Below are 27,264 nucleotides of genomic sequence, written 5' to 3'. Positions count from 1 at the left end.
GGAACTGCTGTACCATGTGGCTGTCAGCCTGTAAGAGCCCCTGAGATGAGCTGGTCTGGGCACGTGAAGTCCTGGGACTGCAGTAACGTCAAATCAGTCATGTGTTGACTGCTTACAATCAATGAGTTGCGGAGGCTTGCACTGGCAGCCCAAACATCCTGACTCTCAGTCCTGTCTTCTTCAGTTGGGGACAGAGATCTTAGCAGCACATGACACAAAAAGGAGGTAGAAGAAATGGCAGTAGCGGGGTCGGGGTGGGTCATGTGTTACAACACGCTCTAAAACGTTTAGACTTATAAAGTATTTCACAAATCTATTGCTACACAAAATTTTAAATTTTTGCCACAACCGAATTCTTTATTCCCAGAGTTGCTAAAATTTGTATCTTTAATTTCCACCAGCAGGGATGCCACTAACCCCAATGGGGATTAGTGGCTTCCCCTTTTTCTTGTCGGAATAGTTAAAAATGATGGCCACAGGTGTTTTGGTTATTCCCTGAGAATGCTGCTGGGAGCTGAGCCTCTGATGTGTAATGTTATGTGTGGTTCCTGTTCATGTTGAGGGTCGACAATGGCTGTGTCCAGCGAGGAGAGCATGTGTGATCTGCTAAGGCAAGGTGGGTGCTGCTGCATCTCAGGGGCGTCAATGGTTCCTTCTTAGTTGCACAAAATCCACTTTGAGTGCTCAGGGTAGCTGTCCTCTCGGTAGAGGCTCAAGGGTCCCAGATACTTTGTTCTGTGCCGCCTTTCAATGCAGGCTTTCATGACCACCATGACAACAGAAGGAGTTAGATGTTCTCACCTCAAAAACTGGACAATCGTTCCTGACATCAACAACCCCCTCACAGACCACTCATTGACCCGCACTGGTCACAGAGTTTGCCTACTGCAAGGGGAGCAGGGCCATATAACCCAACATGTCCCAAGGAGAGGAAGTCTGTGCCCAGGTGAGCACCAGAGTCTCGGCCACATACGCCAACAGAGAAAGCACCCAGCGTTCTCTTTAAGTGGCAAAGCTGTGAGGGGCATTACCTACTCCTGCTGAAAAGAACTAGGAGGCCTTGAATAAAATGAATATGAGTTGGAAACTGACTCACACAGCCATGGCTCTAGTCCTAGTGGACCTTCAAAGAGTTGCCTTTCACGAATGGTTAAGTCTCCTGGGTTGGCCAGCTTTCCACGGTCTTTCCTGTGACTACTGATTCCCTGAGCTCAGTGCCTTGCAAGGAAAACTGAATCAGGGACTTGGTTAAGATAGGAGGGACCGGATGTAGCTTGTGTGGGAGAGGTACTGGGAATAAGATACCCAGGCAGATCAGACGTCTCAGACTTGCGAAAGCTCTGCCATATGGAGGTTTGCTGGGAAAAGTCCTTAAGAGCAGGCTCTGCTCCAGATCTTCCCACTGGCAAACTAGGAAGTGCTGTCAGCTGCTCTGGGGTGAACGTCATGGGATGTGGCCCATTTCCCCCGGACTTCTCAATGCTTCTTTCCACTTCTGGAACACAGGGGCTGTTGGGGAAAGTAGCCCTCCAGCCCTACAAGCTTCACCCAAGTAGGAGAACACCCATAACCAGATATTTTAGGCACCGCCTAAGAAATATCTCTGAAAAAAAATTTCATTTAGACCCCAAATACTTATCAGCATCACATTTTACCAAAATCTTCTCATTTCTCTGGCAATCCCTCTTTTAGATTGTTAGTGAAAACATAAAATGATGTCTCTCTCTGAGCTGTCGGGGATTTCACCAAAGATTTACACTTCTCCTCCAGGAGTTGAAGGGAAATGCGGCTCAGACATGAGTCCGTGCATGGGGGAGGGGGAGAAAACTCTGCCCTTCCTCCATATTTCTACTCCTGACTCCTCTCACTCCTCTGGTTAGCTCCGCCTCCCCACGGGTTGACTGATCAGAATACAGGACCTTCACTGAGCCACATATTAGCACAGATGGGGCTCTCAGTATCCTGGGCGCCCCCTTTTCTCCTCTGTATTCTTGAGGGGCTTAACCAACCATGAATAAAGTAAGAAGGTGGGAGGGAAGGAGGAAGGGGCTGCCTGGATCTCTTCCCCTACTGCAAGCAGAACAGGAGGTAGACAGAGAATTCAGGAAGCAAGCTCTAAAAGGCATTTTTTCTGTATTTTTTTTTTAAAAAGTTAATAACTGGATATGTGGCAAGATTCTAACACAGTGCCTGCCACTTAATAGGTGTTCATTAAGTATTTTTTTGGACAAATAGCTGTGTGAGCTAGTTTAGATTTCCATCGGACATTTTTTTCTCTCAGAGACAAAACAGGCCTGGTTTCGAGTCCAAGAAACACTGCCAACTTGCTTTGTGGCCTGGGCAAGTTTTGTGGCCTATCTGAGCTTCGTTATCTCATCTATAAAATGAGGATGATGATGATGTCAGCAATGACAACCTCACAGCACCACTGAGGACCCAATGAGGTAAAGTATGTCAAAGCTCCTATCAATAATAATAGGGACTAGCACTGTGACACAGTAGGTTAGACCTCTGCCTGTGACACCAGCATCCCATTTGAGCACCAGTTAGAGTCCTGGTCACTCTAATTTCAATCCAGCTCCCTGCTAATGCACCTGGGAAGGGAGCAGCCGACTGCCCAAGTGCTTGGGCCTCTGCCACCCACATGAGAGACCCAAATGGAGTTTCAGGCTCCTGGCTTCAGCCTGGGCTAGCCCTGGCCTGGATGGGGAGTGAATCAGCAGATGGAAGATCTCCCTCCAACTCTGTAACTCTGACTTTGAAATAAATAAATACAATCTTGTTAAAAATCATACCACCACCATGATAATAATGTTATTAAGGCTTCATATTTCTCACCATAATCTTTACATATGTCATGGATTTGACTGGAGCATGTTTTGGTCACTAACTTCAAATTCTGAGCACTAGTTCAGCACTTGAGTCACATGGGTGACCATGAGTTTCCCCAAGCCCTTCATCTGCCATCAGTCATCTGGTAAACCAGGTCAGCATCTACCTCCTAGCTTGTTTCCATTCAACAACAGAGTCCCAGGAACGGGACTGTTCTTATTTTTCCAACTTTTATTATTATTGTTGGGTAGGCAACACATATGAAATACATTCCAATATCAAATATCAAAATGAATAACTAGTCACACATTGAACAGGCTGCTCACTCTCATCTCACCCTCACCACCCTATTCCTCAGTCTCCAGCCCTCACTCAGAATCAGTTTTATTATTTTCTTACATATTTGGTTTATTTCTTTCTATATACAAGAGGTAGCATGCCATCTATAGCACTATAAACACTGCTTTTATCTCCTAACCACATGTCAAAGGGCTCCTTCCAAATTAAAACATACAGAATTTCTAGGATTGTTTCTATTTGTTTGAAAACAGTTGCATAGAATTAAACTGTGCACATGCCCTGGGTTTATTCAGCCAATATCTTACTGGCTTACGCTCTTTCCGATCTTCTGCAATACTGAATCCATGATTTTGTACTTAAGCATTTCATATTGTGTGCAGAGAGTCGGGAGAAGGACTTCTCAGTGATTTTACCATTCACCAAAGGGCGAATGTACTTATCATTTGGGTAGATACTGTCAGCTTGGTCTTCATAAGAATCCTACCATTTTTCTATTCCCAACAGCAAAGGCTGAGAGGGTGAAACAAGTGGGTTGACAGCAACTGAACAAAGGACAAAGGAGGATAAAGAATGAGAGTGGGCAGAGCCATGGGTAAGGCACACTGGCATGCTGTGGGTTAAAGTTGCATTACTTGTTAGAAATGGAGAGGCTGCGTGCTGGCTGCACTAGAACTTGAGATTTCCAGACCACGCAGCCCGAGGTGCATCCCCTGGCTCACTGTGTTAGGCACATCAGCACCCAGGAGGCCCTGTGTGTGTGTGCATCAGCTCAGTTGAGCTTCTCCACATCACATGAAGTACTTGGGGGAAACACGATAACTTGTCCTGCTTACAGACAGGTCAAGAGCCTCATCTAAGGGGAAGTGCTGGGGCTTAGGCCTCCACCTAATGCCAGAGCCTGAGCTCTCTCCGGGAACAGTGGCTGGCAGGATGCCAACTACTCCCACCTCTCCTCATCAGCAGGTCGCCCCTGCCACCTGCGTGCATCTTCTCATCCAGCCATTCGCTCGAGGTTCACGGCACCCTTTCTTGACCTCAGCTCCCTCTCAGGTTGTAAAGCCAACCCTGTGATGCCCGGGGAGCCTTGCACACAGCCCACTCCTGACTTCAGCCACGGCCTGACTGGGCAGTCACTGACTCACATCCTGCTTCAGGCACCCAGCACGTCTCTTGTCCACCCTGAGGCCTCTTCTGAAGCCACTGGTTCTTGCTCAGCCAGAAAGTGCAGGTGGGAGGCATCAAAGCTCGCATCATGCACTGCCACCAACAGGGGGCAGAGGTGCAGGATAGATGGCCCGCTGCCATTTTGGAGAGGAAATGTATGGTGCATTCTCCAAGGTCCTCAGAGATGCCAGTGGGACTGAGCCCAGCTGCTCCCAGCTGTCACCAGTCCCGTGACACCCTGATGGGCTTTTCCTCCTCCCAGGTACCCCCTCACTTCTGCTTCCTGGGGTCTCCCCTCAAAGACCGTCCACACTGAAGACCTTGTCTAACTCTGCTTCCAGGACAATTTCAACCAAGGAAGGTGGACTTCAGTTTGAGTGCATGGGACCGGTATTGCACCACAGAGAGTTAAGCCACCACTGACATCCCATATGAGCGTGGGTTTGAGTCTTGGCTGCTCTGCTTCTGACCCACCTCCCTGCTAATGTGACTGGGAAGGCAGCGGAACATGGCCCAAGTGCTTGGGCCCTTGCCATCCACATGGGAAGACCTTGATGAAGTTTATGGCTCCTGGCTTCAGCCTGGCCCCTCCCTGGCTGTTGTAGTCATTTGGGGAGTGACCCAGCGGATGGAAGATCTTTCTATCTCTGGTCTCTCCCTTTTGTCTGTAACTCTTCCTTTCGAATGAATACATAATTATTTTAAAAAAAAAATGATGGTCTGCATATGGAGACAGGTGAGTTAATTAATGCAGATAATTATTGGGGCACACATCTAAATGTATAGTAAAAAGCAAGTCTCTGGGGGAAGCTGTGACCTTCCCAGGACAGTGGAAAATGACCAGGAGTCAGGTAAGTTGAACTATTTGTGGTTTTGCCTCTGAATCATCATGCAATCTTGCGCAAATCATTTCCCTTCTCCAGGCCTCAGTTCCCTGTGCATGTAGAATGGGGATAATAAATATTCCCTGCTACCTAACGGCTGTTAGGAGTGTTCTCCCTTTCTACCTCCACTAGGATCCCAAGGTATTCTCTTTCCAACACCCAGCCCAGCCACCCTGTGGGGAGAAGAACTGGGCCCAAAGCTAACCCTTGGACCTGGAGCTGTAGGGTGGAACTCTGAGGAGGAAGATCAAAAAGGGTCAAATTCCTGTTTTCTAAGTGGCAAGCCTTTTCCTTAGGGGGCCTTGCTGGTGTAGAACTGTTCTCACCTGGATGTTTTTAACGGTTTCTTCTTCTTTTTTTTTTTTTTTTTTTTTTTTTTTTTTTTTTTTTTTTTTTTTTAAAAAGGCTTTATTTTCTTCTCTCTCCCAGGCACAGGATCTAAGGCTGTTCCTACCTAGAGGGACGCCGCCTTTGGGAGCCACAGAGGATCAGGCTGGTGTCCCATGGAGGGGAGGCCTCATGCGATGTCTGGGGCTTAGGAAGAAAGACTCCGAGTGCCATAACCGGACGGCCAGATCATGGTGTGAGCCTCACGGAAACAGGACAAAGACAGCCCTTCCCTAGGCTCCGGACCAGGCCTAAGCCAGGGGACAGATGGGCTCATTAACAAGGATCCTGGCCCAGGCCAGCTCACCGGGGAAGAAGACCATGCAGAGGGGGTGGTTAATGCTTCCTAGGGTCCACATCACGGGCAGCACCCCTTGCAAGGAAGGCCCGAGGACTGGTGGTGCCCTCTGCTGGGGCCCTGGGATCTTAGTTCCTTGTCTTTCTCTAAGACTCAGCCAGCAATGAGAATCAGAGCAGATACAGTGTGGCAGGGTCTGGAAAGTGGTGGAAGTATTACTCTAGAACAAAAATGAGAACTCGATGGACAGTACTGCTCCATGGCCTGCCTCCTCCTTTTCTTAGAGCTTTGCTCAAGGCCCTGAATCTGCGACACCTGCCGAGGGAAAGCGCTCCCGACAGTGTGGCTTCACCCACAGGGGTTTGTGAATGATCCAAAATTTGTAATACTTGAGTGTGGGCTTCACTCTCTCTTGCCATCGCCATGACCTCCAGGCTGGGAGAGAAGAGGGGGGTTCCAGCCTGAGGCGCAGGAAGCTCACAAACTTAGGGAGACAACTTGCAGCCTGCCACCCCCACCCCAACCGGATATCCCCTGCTCCCTCTCATGCAGGAACGCAGAGCACCCCAGTGGGAGAAAGGACGTCAATGCAGAGGGGCGCATGCGTGGTGCCCAGCTGTTCTCACCGTGCCAGTGAGAACGGAATGCAAAGTACGGACTTAAAATTCAGGACAGAGACACACGACTGATAGAAGGGATTGTCGTATTGGAGAGGTTAAAACGTGCAAGCGGAGATGCTGAAAAAGACTGTGCGAGCATCACTCTTCCTGCAGGCTCTTTCAGAATGCCTTGTTACTCACCATCTCCACCTGAACCAGAAGCCGAGCAAGGTGACCCCGTGAGCTCATTCCAGATTGATGGGTTTTAGTATTCTGGTCTCTCTAACAAGCTTGCCCTCCCCCCATACCACCCAAAAAATAAATAAATAAAAAATTTAAAAATCAACTTGAAAAATAATCTATGTAAAAAAGATGCTACCTGAGGTTTAAAAAAAAAAAAAACCCTTCCTAGGTAATTCTGCTTTCATGTGAAGAGATTTTTCTTCCTTTTTCTGACTTGGAGGATTTGCATCGAAGCAGACTCGCAGTGTGTGCACTCAGGCCGTTCTTCTTTGTGTTTGCATTCTTGTCTGATCAGTCAGTCGCTGTGGAGATGAATGCATGTGTCAAGAATAGAGAATTTCATAATTTCAGGTGTTTGGTGATTGACTCCATCCGTGGCTGGTGGCTTCTGTGATAGTTTGGGTTCTTTTGCTGCTCTTTTTAAGAGCAAAAAGAATTCTTAAGATTCATATTTTTTAAAAATTATTTCATTCTTATTCTTGGTTCACCGAAATGGCGCCTAAAGTCACGGTCATTATACAGTTGGGACTATCCCAAATGACAGGAGATCATCTCTGGTTCCAAAGCACTCATGGAAACACACACACACACACACACACACACACACACTTCCCTAGGGATGTGACCAGCAAAATCCTAGAGGATAACTGCTGACCCATGGCTCTCGGTTGATCTCTCTCTCTCTCTCTCTCTCTCTCCTCCTCTCTCTCTCTTTCTCTGAGCAATTTTGTCAATCAGCTGAAATGTCACAGTTCAACATTCTTCACTTGGTCATTCGCTCATGACAAGAGCTTCCCTGGAGCCCCCTCCCTCACCCCCCACCCAATCGCCTGGGAAGACGCAGGGAGCAGGGACCCCGGTTGGAGGAGGGATGGGAAAAGAACTGCAAGGACATGAAGAGGAGGAGGGGGGGGCAGCAGGGGACCCCAGCAGCAGCACCCCTTCCCCCACTCTTCCTTGCAGGTGGGGAGAACGCACGGCCCAGGCTGGTGGTGGCCCACCTGCGGCCTGTTGCACAGTTCACACACAGAGAGGCACGGAGCTCCCTCTCACACCTGCTCCTCTCTGCTGGAGCCCTTCTCTGGCCTCCTTCTAGGAGCACTCTCAGCTTACTCATGCAGAGGCAGGAAACACCAGGGCCACAGAGCTGCAGCAGCAACCGTCACCCCAGTAAGAGATGGAGATGGATTCAAAACCCCGGCTTCCTCGGGCCTCAGTGGAGTGATCCTGGGAGTGCTCCTCGCAGAGGACCCCAGGGAAACCGAGTCACCTTCGCCCACAGTGACAACCCTCCCTCCTCCCTTTGCCCATGTCCCCACCTCCCGTTTCACCCTCCCCCTGCTCACCAGCCTCCCTAGGATCAACCCCTCCCCTGAGATGACTCCTTGTACCCAACTCCTAGGTCAAGGTTAGCTTGAGAAGGAACCCAAACCAAGATGGCATGTCTCCTCAAAATCACTGGCGTCCTACCCACCCCCAAATCCATTTCTCCCAACCCCTGGAGTGAAACCTCCGCCTGAGTCGTAGCCTTGCCCCAACCGTCCTCCAAGGCTGCCTAATCCCGCCTCCGCGTGTTTCCTAACAGTCTCTCCTCCTGGAAGAGCCGCCCAGCCTCTGTCCCTGCCTAAGTCCTTCAAGAGTCAGGAGGCCAGTCTTTGACACGTCTGACAAGTAATCTGCCAACGTCATACACTCCAGGTGTTGCGCCATTGACCCTACCCTGCGTCGTTCTCTCTGTTTAATTGCCTCATTAAATACAAGTCTGGGCCAAAGATCTGATCAGAAGATGCAAAAGTGAAATTTACCCTTGGGTTAACCTATTGACCCACGGCTTCTCCTATACCTCGCATGACAAATGAGAGCAGTGGAAACACCTGCCAGACACCGCCTGATTAAAACCAAAGGGACCGTGAGGGCGCCTGAGTCTGGGCAGAAGCTGTGGGGGAGTCTTATTTTCCATCTTAATGAAAAATTGCAAATTTTACCCTCTTGCAGAACAAATGGAATTGTGGCTTCTGCTTTGCAATTTATGTAATTGATTTCTTGGATTTTTGACAGCTCTATCATGTTTCCAATAAATATCTTTTCCCTCCTTGGGAAGTTTGGTCATATGGCATTAGGAGCAGATGGCGCAGGAGCCCTGATTATTTTCATTTCTTTCAATTCCAAGGCACTTACCCCCTAAATCATTTATTTGTCACTTGGTAGTAGCCAGCCTGCATTTTAAGTTCCTTCTTCTACCTACCAAATGCCTACCTTCCCTTGGCAGGCATCTTGCCTTCTATTTCTCCCACTATCTGATAACTGCCCATCTTCTAAAAATAGAAAAATAATTTCTCCTTGTTACTGATGACAATGTTGACATCCTTCTGAAATGTATAAAACCCTCTGCCTTTTTGCAGAGAAAAGCTGGTAGAGGTGCGTATCAGTGATTGCACAAGCAACATCACGGCTCTGTGCTGAGTGCAGATTTCTTGCCGCCTTTAGTTGTCAGACTTCTCGCTGGTTCTTCCAGTCCCAAGACACCCACATCAAATGCTTTCCTCTCTACAAGCCTCTCTCCAGTTTCCAGATTAGAGTCTATTGCAAGCAAGAAATCCAAAGCCCCAGCAGTGATTTAGCTTGGAGTGCTCCCTCTGTGTAGCTGCTACAAGATGACCATGGCCTACACCCAGGGACCAAACCCCTTACATCTCCAAGTTGAGAGCTGTAGGGTGCAAGGGAACAACATCCCTCCATCCACAGGGTCTTGGCCAGGTCTGAGCAGTGTGTGGGCATGTTAAATGATGCAGAGAAAGAAACCACTGACACCCAAAGGCCAGCATGAAGACTTAGCGTGCCTGCTGTGATTCAGGCGACTACTCCGGCCCTGGTTCCCTGTGATTCAGAACTGAGAAAAATGAGGCAGCTCCTTCCCCCAGAATTCAGAAATTCCTACTGACCAGCAGCAGGTTTCCCTGGCCAGGACAACCTTCCTCCCTCTAACAGCTACCCTGGCTTGTACAACAGCCACAAAACCTCATCCTTCACGGACAACTTCAGATCACCATCCTGGGCCCAGCAGGGAAGCGCACTGCAACTGTGTTCTCATAGAGGTAGCATTAAAGTTCACATGCTGACTTTTCAGGATACAAAATGCTTTTTAAGTATTTACAGTCTGGGTGGGCACTGTGGCACAGTGGGTCAAGCCACCACTTGGGATGCCTACACCCCGTATCTGAGTGCCTGGGGTTGAGCCCCGCCTCTACTTTTTTTTTTTTTTTTTTTTTTTTTTTTGACAGGCAGAGTTAGACAGTGAGAGAGAGAGAGACAGAGAGACAGAGAGAAAAGTCTTCCTTTTTCTGTTGATTCACCCCCCAAGTGGCCACTACTGCCGGCGTGCTGTGCCGATCCGAAGCCAGGAGCCAGGTGCTTCCTTCTAGTCTCCCATGTGGGTGCAGGGCCCAAGCACTTGGGCCATCCTCCACTGCCTTCCCAGGCCACAGCAGAGAGCTGGACTGGAAGAGGAACAACCGGGACAGAATCCAGCGCCCCAACCGGGACTAGAACCCGGGGTGCTGGCGCCGCAGGCGGAGGATTAGCCTAGTGAGCCACAGCGCCAGACCCCAGCTCCACTTTCAATCCAACTTCCTACTGCTGAGTGTATGGAAGACAACAGATGATGGCTCAAGTACCTGGGCCCTTGCCATCCATATGGGAGATCTGGATGCATTATTGGACTCCTGACTTCGACCTGGCCCAGCCTCAGTTATTATAGGCATTTGAGCAGTGAAGAAGCAGATGAAAGATCTCTCTCTCTCTCTCCTCTTTCCCTTTCAAATACATAAAAATAAACTTAAAAATCTTTGCAATCTATTTCTTTTCTACAAATTGATTCTATTAGTTAATATAGACATCATGCATTTTACACACACACAAAGAGCTCTATCGTAACTAAACAACAAATCCTGCTTGTAACACAGGATCTTGGGAAATCTGAGGTAGATCATTAGGGAGCAGTGGAATTTTCCATGTCAATAGATTTGAGTCATCACAACATTTCCTACACATATCCCTTCCTAAAGTATTAAAACCACCAGAGAAGCTCGCTGGGGCTGAAGGAGAACCAAGGAGTAGCTTTGATTCTACTGTGATGGAAAATCCCAGGAAAGCTGGCTTTCCTGCGTATTTCAGACATTGTTCGTGCCCAGCCAGGACAAGTGGCGAGGCTCATGCTGCAGGCATGCTGGGGAGAGTGCCGGAAGAACTTTCTGTCGCTGAGTAATGCCGCATGCCAACCATAGCCCAAGCCAAGGCGACCCTGCAGAATGACACTGATTCTTGGAGAATTACTCAGCAGCTTCCGGGGGACGCCTGAACGCATATGCACACAGAACAGACCCTTTGTGAATTCAGGGTTGGAGCAAGGCCCGCCCGAAGGCACCAGGACTACAAGATGAGCCACCAGCAAGGAATATGGCACCGCTGATCCACACAGGGAGGATGAGGCCTAGGAGCACTCCCTGGGGCCGAGGCTGTACTTCATTTATTCTCACGCCCACCTCGCAGAGGTTCTGGGGTGGGTGTTTTTATTCCCATTTTACAGCTGGACCTTAGGTTAAAGTAATCCGCTTAAGAGCCTCCAGAGGGTGAGGACCAGCAGTAGAGCCTGTGACTTTCCCACTGCAACTCCATATACAGCCCAACGAGGATGCTATTTTGGAAATGAAGCTTCCAGTGCTACAAATTCTTCTCCAGGGGTGTGTTCAGAATCTACAGCCGCCAGTGTGGCAGGGGGTGGACCGGTCCACGGGAGGCCAGCAGTTATCATTGTGTGCAACTGCCTATCACCCCAGACTGGGGATTCGGGACTCCCCTACTGGGACACTCGCTGCCACCAACATTTTTCATTCTATATAATATTTTAAATAATAAGAAAAATGTATAATATAAAATTACAAAATATTAAAAAGCAGAAACTAGATGTAACTCACACACACTCGTGCCATACATAAGATCTTGCCTTCCCAACTTATTAACATCTCCTTTGTCTTAAAAAAAAAAAAACCTCTGAGGACTTGATGTGAATGGCTGCTTGACAGTTCATTTTAGAAGTATAATGTAATTGACTTAAATCTTTTTGTAAATTCTGAATGTTCTTCATTTTAAAATATAAATAATGCTTTGATATATATCTTTGCCAGAAGCTCTGTTTGCCTCTTCTCCTTAGGAAAATTCCTAGAACAGTTACTGATGAAAATGGTCACAGAGAACTGGATTAAAGTTGATTGTCTCAACTCACCTGCACAATCAGGGAAATTATCCTGCCACTCAGTACTGGTACCACCACCACTGATGATTATCGTGATCACCATTACAAGGCTTTTAGCTGTGCAGGACTTCTCACCTGGAACCCTGCCACACCCCCACTGCTTCCACCACTGTCATTTGAATAATTTGCAGTCTCTTCCCTGGGGTTTGCAGGGCTGTGCATTCCCTCGCCTGACCCTACCCGTTGGGTCTCATCTCCTGCTATTCTGCCCTTGAGCTTCAGGCTCTAACAACTTTAAACACCCTGCCACTTCCTGCATACCCGAGTCTGGCGCATGGGAAGTAGGGAATAAATGTTTGTTGACGGAACAGAATACTGCCTAGGGGGTGGGCGTCGTGGCGCAGCAGGTTAAGCTGCTCGGGACGCCAGCAGAGCATCCAGAATGCCTGGGATAAAGTCCCACCTCCACGTCCAATCCTGCTCATGTGGTCGGGAAGCAGGAGATGGTGGCTCACGTACATCAAGTTCCTGCCACTCACATGGGAGACCTGCATGGAGTTGCTGGCTCCTGACTAGAGCCTGGCCCAGCCCTGGCTGTTGTGGCCATTTGGGAAGTGAACCAGCAGATGGGCAATCTCTCTCTCATTCTCTCTCTCTCTCTCTCTCTGGCTCTCTTTCAAATAAACAAATAAATCTGGAAAAAACAAACACAATCTATGGTTATACTATATGACTTGCTGCTCCGATGTGAACAAACCAAAGCACCCAAGAAACGAGCAGCTGTGGATCCAGGAGGAGCTGCCACTTCGTTGAACTACTTTTCCTGATTTGACGATGATGATGATACACCTCAGCCCAAGTGGCAAGAACATCAAGGTCAAATGCATAGGGCTCTGGTTAGTGAGAGAACCCAGAGGGAGGAGGGGAATGCACCCCTCGCTAGACAGCACGTTCAAATGGAAGACGGAAATGCCCGCCTCCAGCAGGTCCTTCCCACGCCCACGGATTAGCCGTGGAAGAGCGGGTGAGGGTGCCGGCTTTTGAGGCCCAGCAACATCTGGAGACTGGAATCGCATCAGAGCTTGGGGAGCAAAAGGAACCATGTCCAGGGAGGTGACATCTCAGATCCGTCTCTTACCAGACACTCACTAGAGGAACATTCCCCCACATGTTTTTCCCAGCACTTTGTGAATCAGCCCCTACTTTGCCCCGGTATCTTTCCAAGTTGACCTACTAGGCCAAGTATGTTCTGGAATCTTTAGAGGGGACAGGTTCACGGTAACTCATCCCCCTGTGATCTGTCCCCACCCTCTGAGCTGAGGTATGGGCATAAATGCCTTGGGGCCAGCCAGCTTCCAAGTTGCCAGAGGCTTTGCAGTGCAGTGGAAGAATACAGAACAGAACACCAGATGACCTGGATTCTTGTACAGGTTTTGTAATTAACTTGATTGTCTCTGTCTCTTCCTGGTTGTATTTGCTGACCTGGAAACTGAAGTGCTTGGGGCCAGGCTACTGCTGAGTTCCCTTCCAACTCCTGTGGTTGTCTAATCCCAGTCGTATGTGGAATGACAACGCCCTGTGCTTGGCACCGTTGGAAACTGTCTAAAAATAAACCATAATCTCCATCCTTCGGCACCTTTGGAGGTAAGAAAAGACACCGTGGACTGGTCTCCCATTCCTGCACATGAGGGGTCACCACCGTATCCAGCCAGAGATAAGGGAGAGACAGCCAGGAAGAGGCGAGATTTCTGCTGATCCTTGAAGTAAACCACCCAGCAAAGGCCCCTGGCAAGCAACATTTCCTGTTGTGAGCCACGGCCGAAGTGCAGGCTTTGTGTAAAATTTATTCCCCAGGCCAGAGCCAGAGCCCTAGCGAGGGCCCCTGTGAGGGCAGGTGCTCCATGAACTGTGGGGTGAGATGGGATGGGACAGACAGCCTGGCATTCACGTCCAATCCACCTTCACCACTGTATCTTGCTGCCTCTCCTGATTCAGACACTACGTCTCTGAGCTCCTTCCTCTGAGAGGTAATCGCTAATAACTCTTCTACGCTTTGAGTCACCATAGGCATAGGGGCAACTGCTCTATCGGCAAAAAGTTTCACCATTACTTCATGAGCAGGGAGTCCAAATTTCTGACCTTTCTCCTTGCAGGAAAGGAGAGTGCGCCCCAGCCAGACAAGCCCTGAGTCAGGCTTCGAACACACAGCTCCTGGGCTCTGTCCCTCTCCCCACCCTCCTCACCACGTGGCTTCCTGTCTGTGGAGGCAGCCCTCACCTGCTAGGTCAGCTGCCCCAAAAAGCCCCTGGGATCCATCAGCTAAGACATTCTCCAAAGGTTCACGTGAGACCACGCCCGCCTCCTGGCGCCCACCTGTGGACTTCAGGATGGAAAGAGTGAGGGAGGGCACAGAAATGGGGGAAAGGAAGCCAGGGGACAGAGAAGGGCAGAAAGGCTCTCTGGAACTGGCTTGGAAGCAGACGACTGAAACAAAACCAACGGAAAAACAGCTGTGTGCCACCGACCCCGCTGACGGCCACGGCCACCCCTAGGCTTCAGGCCCCTCGGGCAGCCGTGCAATCTGTAAATCATGTCCTGTGGGTTTCCTCCCTTAAATGTATCTTCCACGTGCTACTGGAACGAATCTGGACTTGGGCTAATGAAGTACCAGGGAACACATACAGGTTCTTAGTGGAGAAGGGAACTGGAATACAGCAGCTTACACTCTCTGACAGCAAGAATCATGGCAGAGAACAGATGGCGCATCCTAGAAGGGTGTTCAAGGGAGGTCCACTGAAGGGACTATCCGTGACGATGTGGGCAGCGTACAGGGAAGCTAGCAGGGCTGGTGCAGGACCTCGGGCTACTGCCCCAAACCTGGAGCCCTGACGGCGACCTGAACGGAGCTCGGGCTCCAGGGGATACGTGGCTGCCATCCGGAAGCTGTGGCCTTCAGCACTGGAAAGCTGCAGTGCGCCAGGCACAGAGGGAGCCGGAAAATTAACCCTGACCTTTCTCTCTTCACCCTCCAGTTTCTCGCTGGAAGCCTCCCATTGGCTGAACCCAATCAGGGGTGAGACGGAACAAGGGGGTCCCTGGATGTTACCCACTGGAGTCAGGGGCAGGGCAGGGTAGTGAGGCACTGGGTCTGCAGGGGTGAATAAGGAAGATGGAGTCTACATTTGTGTTGTATGCTATGACGTCCAAAGAATAGACACCTATCTCTATGAGTGGAGAGACAGATGCATAGATACAGAAGGATTTAAAATCTCTCCTGATCCTTATGATTCCCCTGCAGGACTCCAAGGTAACTTGGGTTCTCACCAAATCACTGACCTCACCAGAAGAGATGACAGCACAAGGACATCAGTCCAGGACTTCGATTCTCACAGATGCCTGTTTCTTTTCATATTTGCCTACCAATCCCTTTCCCCTCAGCTGCTCAGGGGCCCCTGGCCTTCAAGTCTGGGTTAAGCCTGTATGAACGCAGTAACTCCACCGATCCCACCCACTCCCATTGCCAGGAGCCCTTGGTGGTGTCCAAAGCTACACGGCCGAGTACGTATTTGCTTACTGACTTTGGATTGCTCTGCAGTCAGGCCCTGAGTTCCAGAGTCTATTTTCCTAAGACAAGATCAACAGATCAACAGAAGAGTTCTTGGGATGTCAAAACACAGCAGCACTTGGCACTCCGCAGACGATAAACAGATACTTCCCAGATTTCTATCAGCAGCATGGAGGGCAGGCAGGAGTGTGCTGGGCCAGGCAAGGATGTGGATATGTGTATGTGAGTGGACAGAGTTTCAGTTGAGGAATATGAAATAGCTCCGGAAATGGAGAGTGGTGATGGCCACACACATTGTGAATATACCCAATGCCACTGAATTTAGAATGGCTAAAAAGATACATTTTCTGTTATGCATATGTTACTATAAGTTTTTTTTTTAAAGATCTGTTTATTTGAAATGCAGAGTAAGAGAGAGAGAGAGAAAGAGAGAGAGAGAGAGAGAGAGAGAGAGATCTTCTATCCATGGTTCACTTCCCAAATGGCTGCAATGGCCGAGATTTGGCCAAGCCCAAGTCAGGATCCAGGAATTCCATCTTGGTCTCCCATGTGGGTAGCAGCGGCTCAAAGCACATAATCATGGAGCTGGATCAGAAGGGGAGCAGCTGGGACTGGAATTAGCACTCTGATATTGGATGCCAGTGTCCCATGTGGTGGCTTAACCTGCTGTACCACAATGCCAATCCCTACCATGATTTTTTAAATCCCATGAACATGTGGTTCTCAGCTACTTTAGACCAAACAGCAGCTATGGTCAGCAGGGACCCCGACTTGCCAAGATCCTCCGATAGAAGCCCCGAAGTGTCTTTGCCAGGACCTGTGTCAGGTCGTGACACATTAGCAGAGGATTTGCCACACATGGCCTTGATTTCCCCAGGCTCAGAGTGGATTTAATGGGACTGAGGACAGCTGGCAGCACATGTGGCTGCCTCTCTCGCTTCCCGAGAGGGCATCACTTACAGGTCTGACGCTTTCTGTGCAGGAGGGAGCTTCTCTAGGCCCCGTGGCTTTCGCTGCGAAGTCAGCAGGACTGCCTTTCCGTTGGGAGAAGAAAAAGGGTCTGAGCCTTGCGGGGGGAGAGAGGCAGCGGCCACGTCCTTCCAGCTGTCCCCGACTCTGCTCGTCATGAGCTTGCTCCATTTCTCCTTGGCATTCCAAGGTCCTCGTGCACGCATGAGGGTGTTTAACGTTTGCCTCTAAGTTGATGATCTCAGTCTTTAGAACACAGGGGTGCTGAGTCCAACTGCAAACAGTGATGCCACACAGTGCCCTCGCCTCAGCTGGCACAGCCCAGCCATCCATCTTCAGGGCTGTCCAAGTTCTCCAGGGACACAGAAGCCGTGCACAGCACTGAGCACTGTGGAGGGAGCTTCTGTGATGGGAACTCAGAGTATGCCATGGAGCCAGAAATGCCCCAGCAGCGGCCACTTCCCACCAACCAGACCCTAACAGCACGCTCCCAGCTCCCCTGCATCCACTCAGACTTTCCCAGTGACTCTCTGGGTTTCCAGTAATCAAAGTCAGTGACCACAGTTGTCAGGGAGGGCAGGAATGGGAGACTGTGATTGCTTGGTTGTCGGATCTGGAGATAACTCCAAGCCTAGCCCCTGACTATCAACCACTGGTGCTAGAACCACTACAGCACCCTCCTTGGAACAGGATGTCGGGTTAGAAAATCCAGGGGTTTCGATAGTAGGAGAAATGTTAAACAAGACCCCGCTCTTGGGTCCAGCAGTGCCCTTGCACACTGGCTACTTCTGCAGGGTTTATGACAAGGTGAGAACCCCTGAGTCCCCTATTAAACGTCTTCCTACTGTAAGCTCCGACCTGAAATTCAGCATATTCACCGTATCATCCCCCGTGGATAGGTCTCCTCACCCTCTCTTCCTTATTCAATTTCCCAAGTTTCTACCTATCTTTATACTCGCTGCTACTTAATCAGGTTGAGTTTATACAGCACAGAATCTTGAAAACTGTTTTTGGAGCTTTTTGTCTGCAATTTAAAATTTTGCCCACCAGGTGGCAGTGGCACATGAGAGTCAGTCTCAACCGTGGCTCCCACTCCACCTCCAAGAACTTCACTGGGCACTGGGAGCCATCCCTCCACGAACTCATTTCCTCCTATAGTGACCTCAGCCTTAACTTCCATGGTTTACAGATGGGGAGAGAGAAGCTCAGAGAGGCTAAGTGACGAGCTCAAGAGCACACCATGCCTAAGAGGTAGAACTAGAGTTTTAGGCCCGGGTCTGGCAGTGTAAAAAACCCTCATTGTTCCCACGGGGGAGATTCCTGAAGAGCCCCTGTGTGCTGCCTTTTCTTCTGATTTAATGCACAGCTGAGTCAGCCCTCAGCCAAGGCCGTGTCCCGTGGATGCTGAGTCAGCCCTCAGCCAAGGCCGTGTCCCGTGGATGCTGAGTCAGCCCTCAGCCAAGGCCGTGTCCCGTGGATGCTGAGTCAGCCCTCAGCCAAGGCCGTGTCCCGTGGATGCTGAGTCAGCCCTCAGCCAAGGCCGTGTCCCGTGGATGCTGAGTCAGCCCTCAGCCAAGGCCGTGTCCCGTGGATGCTGAGTCAGCCCTCAGCCAAGGCCGTGTCCCGTGGATGCTGAGTCAGCCCTCAGCCAAGGCCGTGTCCCGTGGATGCTGAGTCAGCCCTCAGCCAAGGCCGTGTCCCGTGGATGCTGAGTCAGCCCTCAGCCAAGGCCGTGTCCCGTGGATGCTGAGTCAGCCCTCAGCCAAGGCCATGTCCCGTGGATGCCCAGGTTCTGAACCTCCTTGACACTCGAGGCGAGAGCCGCCCAGTGTGAGGGCTGAATGCAATTGTGGGTTTGGCCGGCAGGAGCTCTTTCAGCGTGGTGCTTCCTGAACTTCAGCCATGGGGACAGGAGCAGCCAGATACCCCTCAGTGAGGAGGAGAGGGGGCCAGGCCCCAGGGGACCTGGAGACCCACCAGGAACCCCCCAACTTCCCTGGGGCCCACCACTCTGAGGGCCAAGGAGGTGCTGAGAAAAGAGCAGGTGCAGAGAGCAGTAGAAGAGGTCAGGGAGGGTTTGCTAAGACTCTAAGGGCTTCTGGGAGCACAGCCCCAGGGAGGTGACTGTGTCAGTCCAGGACAGAGAAAGTAGAGAGGAGACTCAGAGAAGAGCTAGAGGACTGTAGAGTGGCAGCGGTTCTGTGGGACTCCAGGGACAAGGACATGGCGCGTGAGGCCTTCCCTACTCCACACGAGATCATCTCAGGCTCTCAGCGCTCCCTTCCTGCCTCCAGGTATTGCTCTGCCAGTCACCGCCCTTCCTGGGGCTAATCCTGAACAGCATCAACTGTACCAGTATACCCGCCCCAGGGAGGGGCAGAGGTCAGCCAGGCAGTGGGGGGCTCCTGCATGGTGCGGTGCGATGTTTCACCCTGAATATCTGGAAGACTGCAGTGCGTTGGTGGGTGGGGGGAATGGAGCCAAAGCCAAGGTCTGAGCAGAACGGAGAAACTCAGGAGGTGCAAAGGGGTAGGTATGGGTCCACTGCACTGACAGGGCAAGCAGCAGCAGGAGGAGACAGAGTCAGGGGCCAGGAGCCCCGGGCAAGTAGGCAGGAGCACGGCACTGCTAGTAGAGGAGGAGGATCCAGCCTGCCTCAACTGGCACTGCTGCAGGCACCTCCTTCCATTATTATTGTTTGTTAAGATTTATTCAGTATTTGAGAGGCAGAGGCACTGAGAGAGGGAGAGACACAGAGAGAGACGGAGGGGTTGGCACAGCGGTGCAGCAGGTTAAGCTGCTTCCTGCAAAGCCAGCACCCCTCATCAGAGCACCGGTTCTAGTCCCAGCAGCTCTGCTTCCGACCCAGCTCCCTGATAATGCACCTGGCAAGGCAGCAGAAGATGCCCCAAGTGCTTGAGCCCCTGCTACCCAGGTGGGAGACCAGGATGGCGCTCCGGGCTCCTGCTTCAGCCTGGCCCAGCCCCAGCCATTATGGCCATTTTAGGGAAAGAACCAGTGGATGGAAGATCTCTCTCTCTCTCTCTCTCTCTCTGTCTTCCTCTGTGTCACTCTTTCCAATAAATCAAATAAATATAAGAAAAGAGAGAGAGAGGGAAGCCCTCACTTGCTCTCTCTAGAGCTCTCATCAGGAAGCCAAGAGCTGGGTCCTAGAAGAAAACAAAAAAGCAGCACCAGGACAGATCCCAGCTCGCTCTCACACAGTGCCATTCCAGCTCTTACTGGAAGAGAATTCCCTCCCTGACCCCTTCCCCAAAACTGGGCCTCCCAGCCCTTCGGTAGCACAACAGCCCTATCAGGAGGGAAATGGTATGCACCCCTCCGTCTGGGACAGGATAAGTACTTGTGTTCTATATTCCACAGGACCTAACACCGGCCCCTACACAACAGAATGCGGGTTTGTAACAAATGTTGCATTACACTGCAGATGGGTTTGAATACAGCCCGTTGACATTCCTGAATGTGGGTGAATTCTCCTTTGGGGCAGACTCCTTGAGGGAAATTTCTCGCGGCATCTACTGTGTAGGAAATCTTACTGATGTAGTGCCCTTGAGTTAACAGCCCTCCACTTAAGCCTACAAGAGAGAATAAGAAGGTGATCAGAGGAGATTCATATGGTGAAAGGAATCAAATCACTGGAATTCTACTTCACAATCCCAGATCCGTACTCCTAGGCGCAGGGACATGCCTGGCCCAGGAATACCCTGGCACAAGCTGAATTCTGGCTTCAGGGTGAATCCGGAGAAGGCAACAGAGCCGCTACAGAAACAAGCACAGAAACACTGGGTGTCGGGTGCCCGCAAGGGGCTGTGCAAGTGGCTAATGCTCAGGGAACACAGACCTCCAAGGCAGCAGACACGATGATGTGGGAGCCACGTAAAGGAAGGGCTTGCAGCCCAGCCGTGGAGAGTGTGGGCAGCAGGCAGCCGCCAGCTGTCAGCAACTTCAACGTCAGCCTCAGCTGCCGGACACTGTTACAGCAGCCTACACCTGCTGACTGTGTGAGGCCCATACACAAAGGCTGGGCTGGCTGGGGGCAGCACTGGCTCCGTCACTCTCCCCTGAGTTGCCTGGGCTTTATGAGTCCAGCGTCTCCCTCTGCCTCATCTTCCCCTTTGCTTCTACAGGTGTTGATCCCTAACAAACATCTGAACATCGGAACATCTGCTTTCGGAGAGCCCAGGCCGGAGCCGTGACGCTCCCTGCATCTAGCAGCTTAAAGAAACCCTGAACCGGCACCTCCCCTGGACGGAGTTCCTGGGGGCACCAGTTCTTCGCTGCGGGGGTGCAGCGAGAATGCAAACTTGAAACGCACAACAGAAGCCCTTGTAGATGGTTCTGTTTTGGTGCCATCCCCAACTTCCCATGGATGGACCTTGGTGTGGAGGGGTCAACGGATGTGGACATTTTAATACACTTTGCCGATGAGAAGGGGGCAGCTCACACTAAGGAAAGGGATTGCCCATGTTAGTTCTTGGCATCAATGACCAGCTTCCAGGAGCTGGACCCAAGATTCTGCCCCCCACCCCACCCAAGCAGCAGACACGGAAAAGGGCTCACCACTCTGACACAGAGACCTAGTATCATGCCAGGTGGACCTTCTAGCAAATGTCACAACAGCTATTTGAAAAGAGTGTCGATTGGATCACATGTTCTTGAAAAGGGGTCTCCGGCGCGGTGCGCCGGCCGGCCGCGGCGGCCATTGGAGGGTGAACCAACGGCAAAGGAAGACCTTTCTCTCTGTTTCTCTCTCTCACTGTCCACTCTGCCTGTCAAAAAAAAAAAAAAAGAAAAGGGGTCTCCGTGTTGGTCCACAAAATACTCATAAAGCAGCAGAAATGCTGGTGCAGAGTAAAATGTTAAGGATCCAGGGGCTGGCGCCGTGGCACAGTAGGCTAATCCTCCGCCTGTGGCAGCAGCATCCCATATGGGCACTGGTTCTAGTCCCGGCTGCTCCTTTTCCAATCCAGCTCTCTGCTATGGCCTGAGAAAGCAGCAGAAGATGGCCCAAGTGCTTGGACCCCTGCTCCTGCATGGGAGACCCGGAAGAAGCTCCTAGCTCTTGACTTTGCATCAGCTCAGCTCCAGCCTTTGTGGTCATTTGGGGAGTGAACCATCAGATGGAAGACCCCTCTCACTGTCTGTAACTCTACCTCTCAAATAAATAAATAATAAAATCTTTAAAAAAAAGTTACAGATCTCATGGTCTGTGATACCCTAACCTTCTGTCTATAGCTCCAGACCTGCATAGTGAATTAGCATGGAGAGACCGGGCTACTCCTTATCCTTGGATTTGGTCCAGAGTCTGAGGTCAAAGATGCTGCCTTGTGTCACTTCAATAGTTCACAGCAATCTATCTGAGCCCGATTCAGCATTGATTTCATTTTGCTTTGCCTTCTGGTTCATTGCTTGTGTACCTCTCTCCTCCATTAGACCATAAAGTCCTTGGGGCCGGAGAGACTTGGGCTCATTTTCACATCTGCCCCCCTTCCCCACTCCAGATCCCAGTGCATGCACAGGTTTTGTGCCTGGTAGGTTTACAATCATTCAAGGAAAAGACGACATAGAAAAAAAAAGTGGCTAAACAGTGAGGGTTCAGGCTCCAGGATAAATATACGGCAGCCAGGCCTGGAGCAAGGGACACACAGTTCTACCAAAGGAGCCACAGTTACATGGTCCCTTTAATGTCAACAGCACTTAGCAGGGTGCTGAGACATTTCAGCAGGTCTGAAGATGACCCTGCAACAGCTTGTCTGAAACCCACAGGAGGAATCTGCTCAGCTGATCTACTGAGTTCACGTGGTCCAGAGTGGATCCAGGACACCTGGCCTGGTCTTAGGCCTGGACACAGGGGGCATGCTGTACACAAGTGTCCCAACTCTGACTTCCTCTACGTAGGGGGATGTGTATGGACTATAGGGCAGCCACCGACTAAAGGGAGCTCTGGTTTGGTTCTAACAAGATGACTCTGCCTTCAGCCTCCATGGCTACCAATATCTCTGCACCTCTGTGGCTAGCAGAGATTAGAATTGGGGATTGTAAGTCCCCAGTTGGGGGTTAGCAAACGATCCCCCAGTGTGACAGCCCAGAAGTAGATTCTCCCTGTCCTTCTCCAGTCCACCTGTCTCCCGCCCCTCATCTCCCCACCAAGGGGAGCCACAGATACCAGAATTCCTCAGGGTGGACCAGAGAGGGGCCCTCCTGCCCTTTCCCCAAAGCCAGCCAAAAAATGGAAAAAGGAAGAAAGACTGCCAACTGAGGGGCCAGAAGTCAATCAGACACATGGACCTGGCTGGGTTTCCTCCCTCAGTCTGGCACTTTTAGGTCATACACCCCTATGGTATAATCACATTTCCACACAGGCTGTGCACTTCACGGAACCTAAGCATAAAGATGGATCATTCACCTTGGATCTTTGAGCCTTCAGTCTGAAGGCTGCTGTGTTATGCAAAACGGTGATCAAGTAAATTTGTTACGCCTTGCTCTTATGAACTTGTCTTTTCTAACAGGAGTGTTGACCATAACCCTTTATGATCCAAAATAGGTGTGACCCCTTTCCTGTCCCTGTATACAGCAAATTCCTGTCCCTTTTTTCAACAATGGGTACATCTAAATTCCAACCATCCTTTTAGTGTTACTTACATATTTCCTTAATAACACATGCTATTCTAGAAGAAGGCACTAGGTAAATCCTCCCAGATGTCTTTTAGCACATATATTACATTATTTCATTTTAGAAAAATACACTTTGTACTCAGGAGTTCATTTGGGTCAGCTGCCCATGTCAGCGGATGAATGAAGCCATCACATTTGATGCCTGCAGATCATTCTTCCCTATGGAGGTGCCACACTCTGCAGAGAAACCCTTAATGCCGGCATTTACACCATGTCCAATTTTTCCCTATTATGATTATCAAAAAACAGTAGTATCTCCATGGCTCACAGATTCCAAAACACTTCCACAAAGATCATCGTATGATCAAATTCCTCCGACAATCAGATAAGGTAGATATTTCAGTAAAGGAGGCTCAGGAATATTCCCACTCGCCTGGGCTGGGGGGGCAAACTGTGTCTCAAAATCAGAATTTCTAACTCCCAGGCTAGCTCTCCCCTGCTGTGTCATCCACAGCTTTAGACCATCTGAGCCTAAGAAACTTACCTAAACAGACCAAAAGGACAATGTGGATATAAATGCAGCTCAAGTAAACCCGCTATATCAGGAATCAGTGTATTAGCATGTAGAGCGTCAGAGGACTGTTCCTGCACATTTACCACGTTTAGGGAAGTATGTAACTCCAGAGTTTGGGGGAGGCAGTCTCAATTCCTTCACAGTTTACTTACACTTCATTCTCAACCAGTGATCTCTGGGCTGCCTTACTTGTAGTTGGGAGAACATAGTAACTGACAAGTTACTGGCCAACCACAGAGGGTGTATGGGAGCATCCTAAGTATGCTGGCTTCTCTACTGGAGTACAGACAGTTCCTCTGTCTTCCCGTTCACTCACCTGAGCCCTCTGGACGGTGAGTTCCCAAGCAGTGCTGGGTGCAGTCTCCGGCCTCCTCCATCCAGACTGAGACAGGAGTCCATGGGCCTTGGAACCGTGGAGTGACAGATTCCTTTCTCAAACGTCCTCATCCTCAATGACTCACGGAGGAGTCACCACTGGGTAGCCTGTACTACACCAAATACAAAGCGCCATGTGGTCATGTGCTAATAATAAAATATTAAACTGTGAAACAACAAAAACATCCATCTTCTTCCCTTTGTTAACTTCAGCTGTAAACCAGTGCAATATTTTCAATGCTAAGCAAGATTTTATATATTTTCCCTTCTCTCCTCTCCTCCTCCTCCCCTACTCCAAGTGTGTGTTGCACACACATGCACCTGCACGCTCACACACATATATCTGAGACCCAGTCCTCACCTAACAGAAAGGATTTAAAATGAAAAAAAGATGGGGTTGGGAGAAGAGAGAAAAAGAAGCAAGCTGGCTAGCTGGATGGACCTCCACATCTCGGGGTGCCGGCTAATGGCAGTGTAGCTTGCAGACCACCCAGTCACTTAATGGAATAGAGAAGAGAGCGATGCATTTGCTATTCTAAAAAGCCACAAGTCCATGAATGCAAATGTGCCCTATTCCGAAAACCAAATTAAGGGAACTGCTGGGAATTCTCTGCATAGTTAAGCAGAACAATTTTCCCCCTTTAAGGCCATGTTTACCCTTCAGAAATCACATACCCTCAAGCCAGAAACTTAGAAATGCATCATTTTCAGGAAGGATGTGTTGCATTAGGCAGGCCCCGTCCTTCAAAGGAAGAAACGCAAAATCCATCATTGCCCTGGACAGCTCCTGCCACGGTGCAGTGGCTGCACAGAGAACAGGCTCCGGGGCTTACATCTAACTCTGCTGCGAGGTGACAGGTGTCTGGGGCTGTGAGAGCCTGGGCCTTCCTCTAGCCCACAGCCTCACTCCAGCGCAAAAACTGTTTGAGGAATGGTAGACCAGAGAAGCGTCTTCCAAAGTCGAAGACAGGCAGCAGCCACATGAAGTGGCGTGGGGAGAGCTCAGGGCTCTGAAATGTGTCCCTGGACCAATAGCAAGCATTTATTCAGGGTGTATCTCTTTTGCTGAAGTTGCTGGAGGAATGTCTTTCAGTTGCTCCTTCTCCATCTTTAACCAGGCCATGCTGGTTTCAGGTTACAGAGATGTGCTCAGCATCACCCAAGCCAAAAAGGCACCTGTGCGGTGTGTGTGTGTGTGTGTGTGTGTGTGTGTGTGTGTGTTTTGACAGGCAGAGTTATAGACAGTGAGAGAGAGAGAGACAGAGAAAAAGGTCTTCCTTCCATTGGTTCACTCCCCAAATGGCCACTACGGCCGGCGCTGCGCCGATCCAAAGCCAGGAGCCAGGTGCTTCTCCTAGTCTCCCATGCGGGTGCAGGGCCCAAGCACTTGGGCCATCCTCCACTGCCCTCCCAGGCCACAGCAGAGAGCTGGCCTGGAAGAGGAGCAACCAGGACTAGAACCCAGTGCCCATATGGGATGCCGGCGCCACAGGCGGAAGATTAACAAAGTGAGCCAAGGCGCTGGCCCCTTGTGTTTGTTTTCTTGGGGAACATACACAGCGTGAACAGGACCTAGTTGCCACCCCTGGCTCTGTGTATGTGTCTGTGCCTTTCTCTGTGCCTGTGTCTCCCCCGACGTGGGTGTCTTCTCCGGGTTCTCCTCTTGGGCAGGAGACTAGATGCCATGGCTCTGGGTGGACTTGTCTCCAGCACAGTTTCCATCAGCAGAGACTGATCCATCTCGGATTCTCAACACCGGAATCCAGGAGGATAGAAACTTGTGAACGTGAAGAACACAGCCTTGCCTTTGTGGAGTGATCGTTTAGTAGACACAGAGAGACAAATCGCGAGGTGACAGGAGGTAGCGTGCCACAGTGCAGACCGCCATGGTAGACGGTGATGCTGTGGGCAGGGTGGGGGGATGTTGGGAAATGTTATCCTTGGGGAGTGACATCTCAGTTGAACCCTGAAAAAGCAGTCAGAGTTAGGGAAAAGCTGAGCCTATCTGAAGACTTTCCACGCCAGTGTGGCCAGAGTGAAGTGAATGAGGCAGACAGTGAATTGCTCTAAAAAGCAGGACCAAGCAAGGACCTGTAAGTCAGGTTAAGGATCCGATTTTTATTCAAAGTACAGTGGGAAGCTATGAGAGAACTGCAAGCAGGTGCGTCATTTTGTTTCTTTCAAAAGGTCATTCCGTACCCAGTGTGAACGATATAATGGGGAAGCAGTGACAGAAGCAGGGAGCTTCATGAGGAGTCCACGTCAGGGAGGGGAAATCACGCTGGCTTCTTGGTCTAAGTCACAGGTCACGAGAGCAGAGATGGGGAGGATTCAAAACAAGTCTGCGAGCCCAGAAATGACAGGTGTTGGGGAAGGATTGCGTGTGTTTGCGGCCGAGGTAAAGGGCAGAACCAAGAATGCTCCCTCGGCCTCTGGACTGCACCACTGGATGACACAGTGCCCGTACCATGAAGGTAGCCCCTGGGCAGCAGCAGGTGGGCAGGAGAGAAGCGCTCCCTTTTGGAGACACTGTTTCAGCTGCCTCTGAGACCGCAAAGTGGAGCTGAAGAGCAGGTCACTGACCCAAGAACTCAGTGCTCAGAAGAGAAGTCTGGACCAAGAGTGATACACTTGGGAGCCAGCAGGACAAGAGATTTTTTTTTTTTTTAATCTTGGGCGTGGGTGGAGTCATGCAGGGAAAAAGTACAGATTGAAATGCAAACAGGGGATATGATCGAGCCTGGAAAACAGCAATGTTTAGAACTTAGGTAGAGGAAAACCAACTAGAAAGTGTGAGAGAGAATGGTCAGAGAATTAGGAAAACAGGGCAAGCAGGCTGTCACACACAGGGAGAGGAGGAGCCAGGAGATTTGGTCATGCCAGCCAACACTGACCTACACTTAACCATTTGTGGAGGTGTGGGACTGGCAGAGCATTAAAAGGTATCTATTACACACAGAGAGTGGTAGCGTTATCCCTTTTTTCCTTCCAATTGCTTCAGGTCTTATAATTATTCCAAGGGGGCCGGCGCTGTGGCACAGTGGGTTAATGCCCTTGCCTGAAGTGCCGGCATCCCAATTGGCGCCAGTTCAACCCGGCTGCTCCACTTCCTATCCAGCTCTCTGCTATGGCCTGGGAAAGCAGTAGAAGATGGCCCAGGTCCATGGGCCCCTGCACCCACTTGGGA

General features: G+C 50.4%; 1 long non-coding RNA gene across 1 annotated transcript in view; it reads right to left on the bottom strand.

Moving 5' to 3' along the window:
• The window catches only part of LOC127491822 (uncharacterized), a 116,981-nt gene that overhangs the window by 65,041 nt on the left and 24,676 nt on the right, over window positions 1-27,264 (bottom strand). Inside the window, exon 2 of the long non-coding RNA XR_011387461.1 lies at window positions 24,019-24,185. This is a non-coding gene — a long non-coding RNA (uncharacterized lncRNA). The remainder of the gene's footprint in view (window positions 1-24,018; window positions 24,186-27,264) is intronic.

Source organism: Oryctolagus cuniculus, chromosome 3 (assembly GCF_964237555.1).
Source record: "Oryctolagus cuniculus chromosome 3, mOryCun1.1, whole genome shotgun sequence".
Taxonomy (NCBI): Eukaryota; Metazoa; Chordata; class Mammalia; order Lagomorpha; family Leporidae; genus Oryctolagus; species Oryctolagus cuniculus.
This window is presented reverse-complemented; position numbering and strand designations above follow the sequence as displayed.